This window comes from Lathyrus oleraceus, chromosome 7, assembly GCF_024323335.1.
Source record: "Lathyrus oleraceus cultivar Zhongwan6 chromosome 7, CAAS_Psat_ZW6_1.0, whole genome shotgun sequence".
NCBI classification, from domain to species: Eukaryota; Viridiplantae; Streptophyta; class Magnoliopsida; order Fabales; family Fabaceae; genus Lathyrus; species Lathyrus oleraceus.
The window spans coordinates 120,879,086-120,894,948 of record NC_066585.1 but is presented as its reverse complement, the minus strand read 5'-3'; positions in this window follow the sequence as shown (position 1 = coordinate 120,894,948).

Here is a 15,863-nt window from a genome sequence, read left to right as displayed (position 1 = left end):
ATGCTTGAGGAGTATGCTTACCTTGTGGGTATACCTATTCTAGACCAGTTGCCATTCAGTGGCTTGGAGAGGATTCCTACTTCTCAAGAGATAGCTGATTTGTTGCATATAGATGAATCTCTAGTTGGTACTCATATGACTACCAAAGGTGGAATTCAAGGTCTCCCTTCTGAGTTCCTCATTGCTCAAGCTACTATGTATGGGAAGGCCATGAGTGGGGACGCCTTTGAAGCCATATTTGTACTTCTCATCTATGGGCTGGTGTTATTCCCCAACATCGACAAGTTTGTGGATGTGAACACTTTTAGGATTTTCTCTACTCTTAATCCCGTTCCGACTCTGTTGGGTGACACTTACTTTTCTTTGCATATGAGGAATGCAAAGGGTGGTGGTACCATTGTGTGTTGTTTACCTCTGTTGTACAAGTGGTTTATTTCGCACTTGCCTCAGACGGTCGCCTTCAAGGAGAACAAAGGATGTCTACGGTGGTCCACGAGACTTATGTCTCTCACTAATGATGATATCTTTTGGTACAACCGTGTATATGATGGTGTGCAAATTATCGACTCTTGTGGTGAATTCTCCAATGTGCCTCTTCTTGGTACATGTGGTGGGATTAACTACAACCCTATCTTAGCACGTCGTCAGCTTGGGTTCCCCCTATTGGATAAACCTAATAACATTCTGTTAGAGGGTGTGTTCTTTCAGGAGAGTAAAGATCCCCAAGGCTTGAAGGGCAGGATGGTCCGCGATTGGCGCAAGATTCATAGGAAAGGAAGGAAGGAGCTAGGTCCGAAGAACTGTGTCGCTTTGGAGCCTTAAACTTCTTAGGTAAGGAAGAGAGCTTCTGAGTACCTCATGCCTTACGAGTATCCGAAACCTACACCTTTGGTTGTGGTTGGGCCTTCAACCTTCCCTAACCAAGGAGTAGAGGATTTGAGAGATGAAGACCGTTCACGTGCTTGGATCCGTGAGCGAGAAGAGTTGCTTCGGCAGATTAAGGAGAAGAATGCTTTGATTGAGTTCCTCGAGCATCAAGTTATTGATGATCCTGATGATGCATGGACTTCTCTACTTCCTCGGTCTTCCAAGTTTTGGAAGAGGAAGTATGATTGACTTGCCAAGGAGAAAGCAGATATGGAGGCAGCCTATGAAGAGGAGGTGAAGAGGCTTTGCGCATCTTATCTTCCAGTCTCCCGAGCTTTAGATGATTGTTTCTAGGGATCCATAGGATGATCATTTTCCTTCTCTCCTTATATTGTATTTGGTTACCAAGACTGTACTTCTTTGATGTAAAGAATATTTTCCAGATGCCATTGATATTATACTTCCATATGTGATAAATGCTTAATATTTCCAATATTTGCAAATAGAGCTCAAGAGTTCCTCTGATAAATAAAAACAAATCATATGCACAAGCATTGCATGCATCATATGCATAAGCAGGTTTTGTTCCAGGCTTCCTGTTCTTTGGTCTAACTATGTGTTCTTCATTTATTTTGAAGACAAGTTGACTCACCGGTACTACACCCGAGCCAACTCTGCTAGACTGATGGATCATTTGGAACAAGAAAACCGCGAGCTGAAAGAGGAGGTAGCCAGACTGACTGCCCTGATGGAGTCATTCTTGGCCGCTCAGAGCCAGTCTTCTCCAACGCCCTCAACTCCTCCCCAGAGGACGGTCATTTCTGAGATCACAACTTCTACTATGCCTGCTGCGACGGCCCACTTTGTGCCAACTATGCCAGCCGGATTCCCGTGGGGAATGCCCGCCAATTTTGTGCCTGAGGGCTTTGCTCCTACTCTTGCTTCCTTGCTGGCATCTAACCCGGTCCTTGCTGTGCCACCTCACGTTGTGCACACCTTGCCAAGGGTCGAAGACACCATTTATCATTCTGAGCCGTCTGAAGGCCCAGATGTCTATGAGAAGATGGACGAAATGAAAGACCAATTCCTTGAGCTTCGCCAGGAGTTGAAAACTTTGAGGGGTAAGGACCTCTTTGGTAAGAGTGCTGCTGAGTTGTGCCTTGTGCCCAACATGAAGATTCCTATCAAATTCAAAGTACATGACTTTGAGAAGTATAAAGGAAACACATGCCCTCTCAGCCATCTTGTGATGTATGCTCGCAAGATGTCGACGCAAACTGATAACGATCAACTGCTTATCCACTATTTCCAGGACAGTCTGTCCGGTGCCGCTCTCAGATGGTACATGGGCCTGGAAAGTTCGAGCATCCGCTCTTTCAACGATCTTGGCGAGGCCTTCGTCAAGCAATATAAATATAACGTGGATATGGCTCCTGATAGGGACCAGCTGAGGGCAATGTCCCAGAAAGAGAAAGAGACCTTCAAAGAATACGCCCAGAGATGGCGCGAGTTGGCAGCTCAGATAGTGCCACCCCTTGAGGAGAAAGAAATGACTAAGATCTTTTTGAAGACTTTGAGCTCATTTTATTATGAGAAAATGATAGCCAGTGCTCCCTCAGACTTCACCGAGATGGTGAATATGGGGATGAGATTGGAAGAAGGGGTCCGTGAAGGACGTCTAACTCGTGATGAAGGCTCTTCAGCGAAGAGGTATGGCAGCTTTGCGAAGAAGAAGGAGGGAGAGGCACATGATGTGTCTTCCCATGTTAAAAGAAGACCCCCTGTGAGGAGGAAGATTGCTCGCCCTGTCAACAACCAGCATCAGGTGGCTCATATAGCACCTGCTTTCAGAGAATCTCAGCATCATCAACCACAACAATCTCAGCAATATCAACAACAACAACAACGTTCGCAACAGCAGGCCTACCAGCCTCGAAACAACAACAACAATGCCAACACCAGCTATGAGAGGAAGAAGGTCATGTTTGATCCAATTGCGATGACTTATGCTGAACTCTATCCCTCCCTGATAGAGAGGAAATTAATCACTCTGCGAGACCCTCCCGCTGTACCTGTTAACCCCCAGTGGTGGTACAAGCCTGAACTTCACTGTGTATATCATTCTGGTGCTCCCAGACACGACGTGGAGAATTGTTATCCCCTGAAGACCAAGGTGCAAGACCTTGTGAGGAGTGGGATTTTGTTTTTCGAGGACGTAGGTCCGAATGTGAAGAAGAACCCATTGCCCGAGCATGGGAAATCTGTCAATATGGTCCAGGGTTGCCCTGGCAAGTACAAAGTCAAATACGTCAGTCATATCCGACAATCTCTGGTCGAGATGCATCGTCTGCTGTGTAATTATAGCCACTATGAACATGACCATGATAGATGTCGAGTCTGTTCTGTTAACCAGAGGGGTTGTCGCCAAGTGCGCCGAGATGTTCAGGAAATGCTGGACGAAGGAGTTATTGAGATCCTTCAAAATAGAAACGTTGACGAAGATGCTGTGGAAGTCAATGTAATTTCGCCAGTATTCCGGTTACCTGAGCCTGTTACTATCAAATATAATGGTAGCAAGAAGAAGGTTTCTCCTGCTCTGACTATCAAGCCAGCCGGTCCTGTACCGTATTCTTCCGAAAAGGCGGTCCCTTTTCGCTACAACGCTGTAGCTATGGAAAATGGGAAAGAGGTGCCCTTGCCCTCTTCGTCTGTTGTTAATATCGCCGATGTCAGCAGCTTGACCCGTAGCGGTCGTGTTTTTTCAGCACCGTCTAAGCCCCTAGCTGATGCTCGAGGGAGTGATAATGCTGATTTTGTTGAACGCCCGATTGGGAATGCTGTGAGCGCCCCGAATCCGGCACCTGTTGTTAGACCCACCTCTACGTTAAATACTCCTACTTCTGCTGGCCCAAGTGGCAATACGAAAGAAGATTGTGATGAGATGCTGAAGCTCATCAAAAGAAGCGAGTATAACGTTGTAGATCAGCTTCTACAAACGCTATCCAAAATTTTTGTACTATCATTACTGTTGAACTCCGAACCACACCGTGAAGCTCTACAAAAGGTGTTGGATGTGGCGTACGTGGATCACGACGTCACACTTGAGCAATTTGATAGTATTGTTGCAAACATCACTGCTTGTAACAATTTAAGCTTTTGTGATGCTGATCTCCCTGAGGAGGGAAGAGACCACAACCTGGCATTACATATTTCTATGAACTGCAAAGATGACGCCATGTCCAATGTACTGGTGGATACTGGGTCATCATTGAATGTATTTCCAAAGACCACTCTTGCGAAGTTATCTTACCAAGGGCCTCCCATGAGGCAGAGTGGAGTAGTTGTGAAAGCTTTCGATGGATCGCGTAAAACGGTGATTGGAGAGGTTGATCTCCCAATCAAAATTGGACCCAGTGATTTACAGATTACCTTCCAGGTTATGGACATTCACCCATCGTATAGCTGTCTCTTAGGCAGAGCATGGATTCACGAGGCAGGTGCTGTGACATCCACCCTACACCAGAAACTGAAATTTGTGAATAATAAGAAGCTGGTGGTGGTAGGGGGAGAAAAGGCTCTCCTGGTTAGCCATTTGTCTTCTTTCTCTTATATTGATGCTGAGGATGAGGTTGGGACTCCGTTTCAAGCTTTGTCTGTTGCCGAGCCTGTTGAGAAGAGAACTTCTTCATTTGCTTCCTATAAAGATGCAAAGTTGGCCTTTGAGTGTGGTGCAACTGCCGGATTAGGGCAAATTATCAAGTTGGAGGACAATAAATCCCTGGCTGGCATAGGTTATTCTTCCGGAGTCTACAACAAGCAAGGACTGTTCAAGAGTGGTGGATTCATCCACACTAGCCGAGATGAAGAGGTTGTTGCCATTTTGGAAGAAGATGCAGAGGATTCTGACAACTTCATCATCCCTGGGGGAATCTGCAATAATTGGGTCACTGTGGATATTCCTACAGTTATCCATAAGTCAAAGTAATGTTCATTGCGTTTAAAAAACCCTTCTCCCATGCCAAAAGGGGGAGTGATGACATTGTTGGCGCATAAATACAATGATATTTTCATTCAATAAACTCATGTTAAATGTTTGTTTTTCCAACTATTTTCCCTTTTCGCTTTTTGCATGAAATTGGTGATCACAGAAAACCTATAAAAATAAGAATAAAATCAATCTTTTCATCTGCATAATGATTTGCCTTGTTTGAATTCTAAAATATCCTTTTATATCTAAAATCATTATGCAGGTTAATCAAACCCATTGAACATAATGATCCAACGCCATCTCCCAACTTTGAGTTCCCTGTATTTAAGGTTGAAGAAGATGATGTTGAAGAGATTCCTGACGAGATTACCCGTTTACTTGAGCATGAAGAGAAGATCATTCAACCGCATCTTGAGAATCTGGAAACAGTCAACTTGGGATCTGAAGACTGTGTGCGAGAAGTGAAGATTGGGGCACTCCTAGAAGAATCTTTTAAGAAGGATTTGATTGAGTTGCTACGAGAATACGTCGACGTCTTTGCCTGGTCATATGAAGACATGCCTGGTCTGGATACTGATATCGTGCAACATTTCTTGCCTTTGAAGCTTGAGTACGTGCATGTGAAGTAGAAGCTCAGAAGAACTCATCTTGATATGGAAGTGAAGATCAAAGAAGAAGTTCAGAAGCAAATTGATGCAGGGTTTCTGGTGACTTCTACATATCCTCAGTGGGTGGCCAACATTGTGCATGTGCCTAAGAAAGATGGAAAAGTCCGAATGTGTGTGGACTATAGAGACTTGAATAAAGCTAGTCCGAAAGATGATTTTCCTCTACCACACATTGATATGTTGGTAGATAATACAGCTAAGTTCAAAGTCTTCTCGTTTATGGACGGATTTTCCGGATATAATCAGATTAAAATGGCACCCGAGGATATGGAGAAGACAACATTCATCACACCTTAGGGAACATTCTGTTATCGAGTGATGCCTTTCGGTTTGAAGAACGCCGGAGCCACGTATCAACGAGCTATGACTACCTTGTTTCATGATATGATGCACAAGGAGATCGAGGTATATGTCGATGATATGATTGCAAAGTCAAAAACGGAAGTTGAACATGTTGAGCATTTGTTGAAGCTTTTTCAGCATCTGAGGAAGTACAAACTTCGTTTGAATCCGAACAAGTGTACATTTGGAGTCCGTTCCGGTAAGCTATTGGGCTTTATTGTCAGTGAGAAAGGTATTGAGGTTGATCCTGCAAAGGTCAAAGCAATACAAGAGATGCCTGCGCCCAGAACTGAGAAGCAAGTCTGAGGTTTTCTTGGCCGCTTGAATTATATTTCCAGATTCATATCCCACATGACTGCCACATGTGTGCTGATATTCAAGCTCCTCCGGAAAGATCAGTCTCATGATTGGACCGTGGATTGCCAAAAGGCCTTTGACCGTATCAAAGAGTATTTGTCTGAACCTCCGATTCTGTCTCCACTTGTGGAAGGGAGACCTTTGATTATGTATCTGACAGTTCTTGAAGATTCAATGGGTTGTGTCCTTGGTCAGCAGGACGAGTCAGGGAAGAAAGAGAATGTTATCTACTACTTGAGTAAGAAGTTCACTGATTGCGAGTCTCGATACTCAATGCTTGAGAAAACATGTTGTGCTTTGGCTTGGGCTGCTAAGCGCTTACGCCAGTATATGTTGAATCATACCACTTGGTTGATTTCCAAAATGGATCCAATTAAGTATATCTTTGAGAAGCCTGCTTTAACTGGGAGGATTGCCCATTGGCAGATGTTGTTATCTGAGTATGATATTGAGTATCGAGCTCAGAAGGCGATTAAAGGTAGTATTTTGGCTGACCACTTGGCACATCAACCAATTGAGGATTATCAGTCAGTTCAGTATGACTTCCCAGATGAGGAAATTCTATATTTGAAAATGAAAGATTGTGATGAGCCTACACTTGATGAAGGGCCAGAACCTGGTTCCAGATGGAGTATGGTGTTCGATGGCGCTGTTAATCAATATGGGAATGGTATTGGGGCAGTGGTTGTTACTCCTCAGAGCACACATTTTCCTTTTACAGCAAGGCTAACTTTCAAATGCACGAACAATATGGCAGAGTATGAGGCCTGTATTTTGGGATTGGAAGAATGTATTGATTTAAGGATCAAACATCTTGATGTTTATGGTGATTCGGCCCTCGTTGTTAATCAGATTAAGGGTGAATGGAAGACGAATCAGCCTGGCCTCATCCCATATAGAGATTATGCGAGGAGGATTTCAACGTTCTTTAATGAGGTTGACTTCCATCATACTCCTCGAGATGAGAATCGAATGGCAGATGCTCTTGCTACGCTTGCTTCTATGATTGTGGTTAGACTTTGGAATGAAGTTCCCAATATCACTGTGATGCGCTTGGGTAGACCAGTTCATGTATTTGCAGTTGAAGAAGTAAAAGATGATAAACCATGGTATTACGATATCAGGTGTTTCCTGCAGAATCAGACTTACCCGTCAGGGGCATCTGTGAAAGATAGAAAGACTTTGAGGAGATTGTCAGGCAGTTTCTACCTCAATGGTGATGTACTTTATAAGAGAAATTTCGACATGGTTTTGCTCAGATGCGTGGATAAACACAAAGCAGGCCTGTTGATGGCTGAGGCCATGAAGGGTCATTTGGTACTCATTCCAATGGACATGCCATGGCTAGAAAGATGTTGAGAGCAGCCTACTATTGGCTGACAATGGAGTCTGACTGCTGCAAATATGTGAAGAGATGCCACAAGTGTCAAATTTATGCTGACAAGATCCATATTCCTCCGACACTTCTGAATGTGATTTCATCACCTTGGCCTTTCTCTATGTGGGGAATTGACATAACTGGCATGATAGAACCGAAGGCGTCCAACGGTCACAGATTCATTCTCGTAGCAATTGATTACGTCACTAAATATGTTGAAGCGGCATCATATGCAAACGTGACCAGGCAGGTGGTTGTTAAATTTATCAAGAACCAGCTCATATGCCGTTATGGTGTGCCGGATAAGATCATTACTGATAATGGATCTAACTTGAACAACAAGATGATGAAAGAGTTGTGTAGTGAGTTCAAGATTGTACATCATAATTCTTCTCCTTATAGACCCAAGATGAATGGGGCTGTTGAAGCTGCTAATAAGAATATCAAGAAGATTATCCAGAAGATGGTTGTTACATACAAGGATTGGCATGAGATGCTGCCATTTGCCTTACATGGATACTGTACGTCTGTCTGCACTTCAACAGGGGCAACCCCTTTCTCTCTTGTTTATGGCATGGAGGTTGTACTCCCGGTAGAGGTGGAGATCCCATCAATGAGAGTCTTGAAGGAAGCCAAGTTGACTGATGCTGAATGGGTTCATAGTCGTTATGACCAACTGAATTTGATAGAAGAGAAGAGATTGACTGCCATGTGCCATGGTCAGTTATATCAACAAAGGATGAAGAAAGCCTTTGATAAGAAGGTCAAGCCTCGTGTGTTCCAAGAAGTTGACCTTGTGCTCAAGAAAGTCTTGTCCTTCGCGCCCGATTCCAGGGGCAAGTGGACTCCAAACTATGAAGGTCCATATGTTGTTAAGAGAGCCTTTTCAGGCGGTGCTTTGATACTTACAACTATGGATGGGGAGGATTTCACTCGTCTTGTGAATTCAGATGCAGTCAAGAAATACTTCGCCTAAAATAAAAAAACAGAATAGCTCGCTAAGTTGAAAACCCGAAAGGGCGACTTAGGCAAAAATGAGCGTCTCGGTGGATTGAAAACCCGAAAGGGCGATCCAGGAAAAAGTTAGAGACATAAAAGAAAATGAGTATATCCCGCTAGATTGAGTACCCCACCCTGGGGCAATCTAGGCAAAAATTAGGGATTTGGCAAGTAACTGCATCTGGACAAGACTTTGTTCCATATCTGTCATCCGTCAAAGAATTCTCGCTCAGTCGTTGTCAACTGAAGCCTCAAATACATCGGATTCAGAGTTGGTGGAGAAATGGTCATTATGTTCAATGTAGCCTTTTCCAATATATATCACCAATTTCAAATTTGTAAAGATCTATGGAGTCTTGCCATTTGCAGACCACCATTCCGTCAAAAGAAATTTGAGCCTTTATCCAATTATTTGCACTCTTATTTGTTCCTATTCAACAAATGTTTTGCATGTTTTAATTGAGAAATATCATTGTTTTAAATAAACTTTCATAACTTGTTTTTGAACAAAATGAACATTCACAATGATAAAAAAAGGGTACTTGGGATATCCTCAGTGCTCTCCCAAGGATGGTATGATTCTCAACAGGGTAAGATTTTTGTTCATACTCCTGGCATGTTTGCTCTTTCTCCAAAAACCTTATGTAGTTCTCCCAAGCGGAGTGGTTGGTAAAGAGATTCATCTTTTAGTGATCCTTCAGCGGAGGTGACTTCTTTGATAAAGCGGTTGGTGGAAGTTTCTGATTGATGGTTGTTCCTCACAGAGTTCCATCAAGTTCCCCAATAGAATTGTTCCTACGACAAATCTTATCTGTGTGGCGATCCTGTTCCCCTAGCAGTGGTCTGGTTCCCATGCAGAGATCTTGGTTGCCCGATATCTTGCCCCTATCAGAATGGATCTTCTCTAGTAGGTTTGGTTTTCTCTCTCTCGAGACGTAGTGCCGGGTGTTGTTCATCATTTGTTGAACCTGTTTGAGTTAGATATGTCTGTCTTTGTCGGCATTCATCATATATAAATCATGCACATATGCATAATTTTAACATTCAGATATTCATGTTGCATTTTTTGCCATATATCTTTGTTTGATTATCTCCTGCTATTTGGTAATGCATTTCCTCAAGCAGATGTTGTGTCTGATCTCCCCATATAGAGTCAGCCCCATAAGCAGAAAGTGTTTATCCTTTTCTTCTATTCCCCACTAAGTTGTATCCTCGTGGATGATTATTATTTCAGTTCCTACCCCAACACATATATTGGGATGGAGTCCTCCCCTTGAGATATATCCTCATTGGGTTGAGTTTTGTTTCTTGGTGTCTCTCTAGCTTATTCCTAGATTGACTTCTCTTATTACCCTTTTTGCACTTCCCCTGCAGTTTAGACGAATGATTACTCAGTGACTAGTAATCGTCCGTCTTTCCCCGGGCGGAGTCTATGGCTTTCTACCCTTATACCGGTGGTTATAAGTCCTATTTCTTTGGCTTTCTACCCTTATACCGGTGGTTATAAGTCCTATTTCTTTGGTTTTCTACCTTCATACCGGTAGTTGTAAACCCTATTTTTATCCCCTCGCAAAGTTAACCTTTTTGTTGTTCATCCTAATCGGTGATGGTTACTCTTCTGTGGTTTTCTACCCAGTGTCTGGTAGATGTGATCCCCTCACTCGGATGATTGCTCTGATAAAGCAATATATCCCCGGCGAGTCCTCTTTCGATTACCCTTTTCTTCGGTAATGATTGTTTCTCTCTTTTGATTGGTCATCTTTTATATACCCAGTAACCGGTATCTTGATGTCCTTTCTTTTCGGTTGATTTTATCCCTTATTAACCCAGTAACCGGTTGTGGATAATCTTCCATGCGAGTATATTATCTACGTTCTTACGGTAATAGATAATATATCTCATGCACTCTTTGGTCGAAGTCTTTTGTTCTTCCCCAGTCGAGTAAGATTCGTCTCCTCTCTGCAGATTCGATTGCCCATCCTGTAATTGAGTTTGCTTGTTAGCCCTCTTTTGGATGATGAGTGTCTTGGGAATATTCCCCAATCCACGCCTTGGTCGGTCACCTATTATATGCCCAGTAACCGGTATCTCTGGTGTTCCTTCCCTTTTACTCCCTATTATGACTTTTGTCCCCTGTGGAGTCAGAGTTGCCTGAGTTGGAATGTACCTTTTTTTTAGGTCTCCCTCAGATGATTTCGGATGTTTGATATCTCTCACCTGTGTACCGGTTTTAGATATTCATTCTCTTCGAGCGTGTTGTTCTCTCACCCTTATACCGGTGATCAGATCACTCGTTTCTTTGAGCCTATTACCCAGTAACCGGTAATACCTCATCCCGTTGCTTCCCCAAAGGAGTCTTGTTTGAGTTTTTCCCCAACGAAGCCCCTTTGGAGGATTCTCCCCACCTGAGTCCGGATTTTTATCCGAAGTATCCGTTACGGATAATTCTTTGTTGTATTGGCATATTCCCCAATACGTGCGTCTTTGAGTCAGCTCGAGTCCGTCCATTGTTTTATTGCATTTTCCTTCGTGCCTATCCGCAAGTTTCAAGTCGTGACCTGCTCACGTGATTTATCCCCTTTCTTATCCCCGAGAGTCCTAGAGTCTCTGTCCCATGGAGTGAATCATTCATGTGGATTTCCAGTTTCTCCGGATTTCTTTTCTCCTTTGTGGACACATATCTGTAGCACCTCAAATTTGCACCTATCATTGTGCCTACCATCTCATATTAGGTCATAGCATATCATAATCCATTGCATAGCATTTGCATTGTCCCCAGTTGCCTCGAGAGCAAGCAAGCAAGAAGTTAGGTCAAACTGATCAGGAGATCAGTCAACCAAACAAGCAAGGGTGTTTTTCAAGGAATCAAAGCCCTAGGGTTTGTCCATCAAGTTCATATGACTAGAGGGTCCATTTGAAGTGTTTAAATCAAGGGTTGGATGTTCAGAAGCCATCAGTCAATGCATAGCCAGGCAGAAACCCTATACAGTCAACAATCAGTCAAAGCAATGGATGGTGGCCATTCTTGCAGAATTTGGGCACCATGATCAATAATCAAGAGTTCATATGTCTTGGGACATCATTTGAAGTCAAAGTCTCAAGGAATTAGGGTTTGGAATTCATCAGAAGAGGTTCAGTCAGTGCAAAACCCTAGAAAAGTCAAACTTGGTCAACTGTTGATTTAATCAATGATTTGATGGATAGAATTGATCTGAAGGAGCTCATTCATGCTTATATAAGTCTCATCTATCATGTCAAACCTCATCATGGAAGAAAATCAAGCCAATCAGAAATTTTCCAGAAATAGAAAGTGGACCTGTAATTTCAACTGCCAAAAATGGAAACTTCTTGATCCTCAACTTGCATCATGATACAAGCTTCAAATGAATTTTTGCCCAACATGAAAGTTGAAGATCTTGTTCTCCCATTTTCAAAAAGTCCAAGAACTCTCAAATCCTATGTGTGGTTGTCAAGATATGATCAATTCATTTTCACAAAATCTTGAACTTCAAGGGGGCATATCTCTCAAACCATAAGGCCAAATTTGGTGGGGTTTTTTCCTACAAACCACATTTTTCATCCTCTTTCCAAAAATATAAACTTCATGACCTATAACCTTGCCAATCAAAATGGCATTTTTGGACCTATTCCATTAAAAATCAAAGTTTGACCAAACTTTGACTTTTTGATTCTTTGATCTTTTCTCCATTTGGCCAATTGGGAAATGTTTCATACATCATTTGTGATTTGTCTAAAGTCCTAAACCATGTTCATACCATCATCATATCACTATTTTGGCAAGAGGTACATAACTTGGTATTTTGGCAAATAGCATCTTAAAAACAAAACAAGTTAACAATGCATGGTGCAGACCAAAAACAGTTGAGTTACAGGCCATTTTGCAGCCAATGCCAAGCCCAGCTCGTGTAGATTACACCCTCCATTTTTCACTTATGCAAGTTTAGCAACTTTTGCAATTAGCTTCATAAAACAAAAACAAAGTGAGCAATTCTTGAACAGGTGAAAAACAGCATAAGTATTGGTCCTGTACAGCATAACCAAGGCCCAATTTCGCAGCACATACACCTCCATTTATTCATTTGCTTCCAACATTAGCAATTTGCATTTTGCTCCTTAAGTTAAAACATGGTTTAGCATTTCACTAAGTGAGCTTAAACAGACCATATAAAAGATGATTCTCAGCATTTGCAACCCTAGCCACCAGCTGAAAACAACAGAAACACTCTCATCTTTTTCTTCTTGCATTTTGCTCGATTTGGAAGTTCTGCTCAAAAAGCTTCAAGGACCACGAGCTTCCTTCATTGTTCCATGACCTGACCATCTTGGTGAGCTGCTTACAACCATAAAATCACGACTGGAACTCCTTCGAGCACTGCATCTTCAAGGCACCCTTCAATGGCAGAAATCGTTTTGAGCTAGTTTGTGCATCTTCGGTTGGAAATAGCTGCACCATTCATCATTTCAAGGTCTAAGGAATACCTGTTTCGAGTTAAAGTAGCCAAAACTCCATTGCAACACAGCTGTGCTTCAAACCAAGTAAATTTTCGAATACCTTCTTTCTCCATGCTATGCTATGTTTATGAAAGGTCTTTCCATGTTTGTTCCATTGCAATTTGAATCGTGCTAAGTGATGAACTATGCTGTGTTAAATCGTGATTTTCATTTTGTGCACAAATGTGTTTTCCCTCGAGTTGGTCTAGTCATGATGAATTAGAGGAAATGGATGCTATATTCGTGTTGAGTATGACTTGATGATGCTATTGGTTTACTTAATTTGGATTTCTGGACCTTTCAAAATTTCAAGTTGCAAGATGATGATGAATATATGCTGTTCATGATTAAACATTACCCTGTCCAGAAATTTGTTTGATTAATCTTTGTTGTGTTGATTGGTTGATGTTATATGATGATGGTTTCATATGCCCTGCTTGGTTGGTGATGCTAGATGTGTTTTGTTCACATTTTTTGGTCGAGTGCATGGTGAAACATGGATGTATGCTGCTGTTGTGTTGAACCTACCCTGTCCAGATTTTTTTCCATGGTTAATATGTGCTTTGTTGTTGGTTGATGTTTACATGATGATAGTTGTTGCGTGAACATTGATGCTGGTTATGTTTACTTTGTTCATGGTTGATAAGTGATGATGAATGCTGTTGCCATTTAAAACCCTAGCTGCGTGAAACCTTGCCCAGAAAATTCGATGGTGATTGGCTAATGTTGTTGATGTCACTGTTTCATTGAGGGCCAACCAATCAGGTTATTTCGTTTGGCCCTCCAAAACACAGCCGTTTTGATAAGTGATAGTTAGAAGTGCAAAAATGCCATCGGTCAACTTATGTTGACTTGCCATGCCTTGCTTTTGTTCATGTTTCATCCAAATATTTACCAATCTTCCATAATTCATATTTCACTCAAATCAAATCCAAAAATCATGAAACTTTTTCCATCATTTTCACAAGAGTGTCTAGTATTTTATTGTGAATTTTAATTAATTTTTCATTGTCTGGATTTTTAATGATAATTGTTTTCCCAACATGTATGCATAAATGACACATTGAGCCATTCCTTTTGTGAAATACTCATGTTATATCCAATGAGCTTGAAATTTTTTGTGGTGAAACTAGACACATTGACCTTCATTTCCATATAAAGTTTGTGCATTTATCATTTGTGGATTGAGAGTTATGATTTTCTGAAGTTATGTGTTACATTTGGTGCTATACCATGATCATGTATTTTCCCAATTTTTGTTCACATGCTTCCACTTATCCAATTGACCCCAAATTTTGCATGAATCATCCATCATATGTCTAGTTTGTGTATGAATTTTCTTGGAATTTATCTTGCTGTTTTCCATTTGATTGTGAATTTTCTTCCATGCTTGGTCATTTGTTGACTTTTTGTGCTATGCATTGCCAAATCTTTTGTGAAATTCTCAAATCATGTTTTATGACCATGAAATTTCATATGTGATAACTAGACATCTCAAGCTTTGCATTGGTGTTAATCTCATTCATTTCTCTTCTGTTTTCAAATTGATATGATTTTTTGAAGTTGACCCATGCTTGTTGACTTTCACCATGCTTACTTGAATTTGGTTTGACTTCATGATTTTACTTGACTGCCTTCCTCTCATCCAAATGCCATGAAATTTTACATGTCTACCATGATAGATGTTAGGATTGAGTGTGATTTATTTGATGATTTTTGAAATTGTTTGAGTTGACTTTTGATGCAAGTCATTCTGTTGACTTTTGTATGCTCCCTTTTGCCTTACTTTGACTTCAAATGTTCATGAATTGATCATAATGCATGATTTGAGTTTGAAACCAATTGTGATAGCTTCTCAAATGTTTGACTTTGGTTTTGGTTGACTTTTCCTTGCTGCTTTGACTTTTTCTTCCATCCTTGACCCTAGGCTAGTCCTAGTGATCTTCTAAGCTTATGTTGAGTTCATCTGTTTCAGGTTGAGCACCAATGCCCCAAAGACCTTTCAATTTTGATTGAGTTGGTTTGTTTATCATGTGCTAACCTTTGTTTTGTAGGTGACTCATATGCTTGAGTTCTTGTGCCTTGCACAATTGGTCCCTCTGTGGTTGACTATTGGGTTATTCCCTTTTGATTTTGACTGTTGATCTGTTTACTAATTGGTCTGACTTTTGCAGGTACTTTAGTTGCTTAAGTTCTCTGAACTTGCCTGCTTTGCTATTTAGCATTTGCTTTGAGGTATAAACCTTTCTTCTTCATGTAGTCTGGAGACCCGGTCTGTTATTTGACCGGGCAAACTGTCTGAAGTCCTCCTTAAGAGGCAATGCCTGTGTTTGTTTAAAATTGTCCCAAGCAGGAAAAGCCCTTCAAGTAAGGCAATTGGTGGAAGGTAGGGATATGCAATCTATCCCCCACTACTCTTGTTGTGTCATCCCTCTGCTCACACTGCTGTGTGTTGATGCATTGGGATACAAACCCAAGATCTTGTACAAAGTGTACAGTGTCAGAGTCTTCGAGTATAGAAGGGTTCCCACTTTCTGGACCCATGCTCATTTGTCTATTAGCTCTCCCTGGCCAGGGATAAGAGCTGTGAGATCTCATCCTCACTTCATCCTTTCATCTGCTTCACCTTAGCCTCTCAATGGCAAGGTTAAGAGCACACTTACCCTATTCCAGTTGGCCCTAGTGCCTAACCTTTGATGTTTGAGCCCCCTTGTTGGTGTGTTTATTTCATGCTGTATGTGTTTGTGATTGC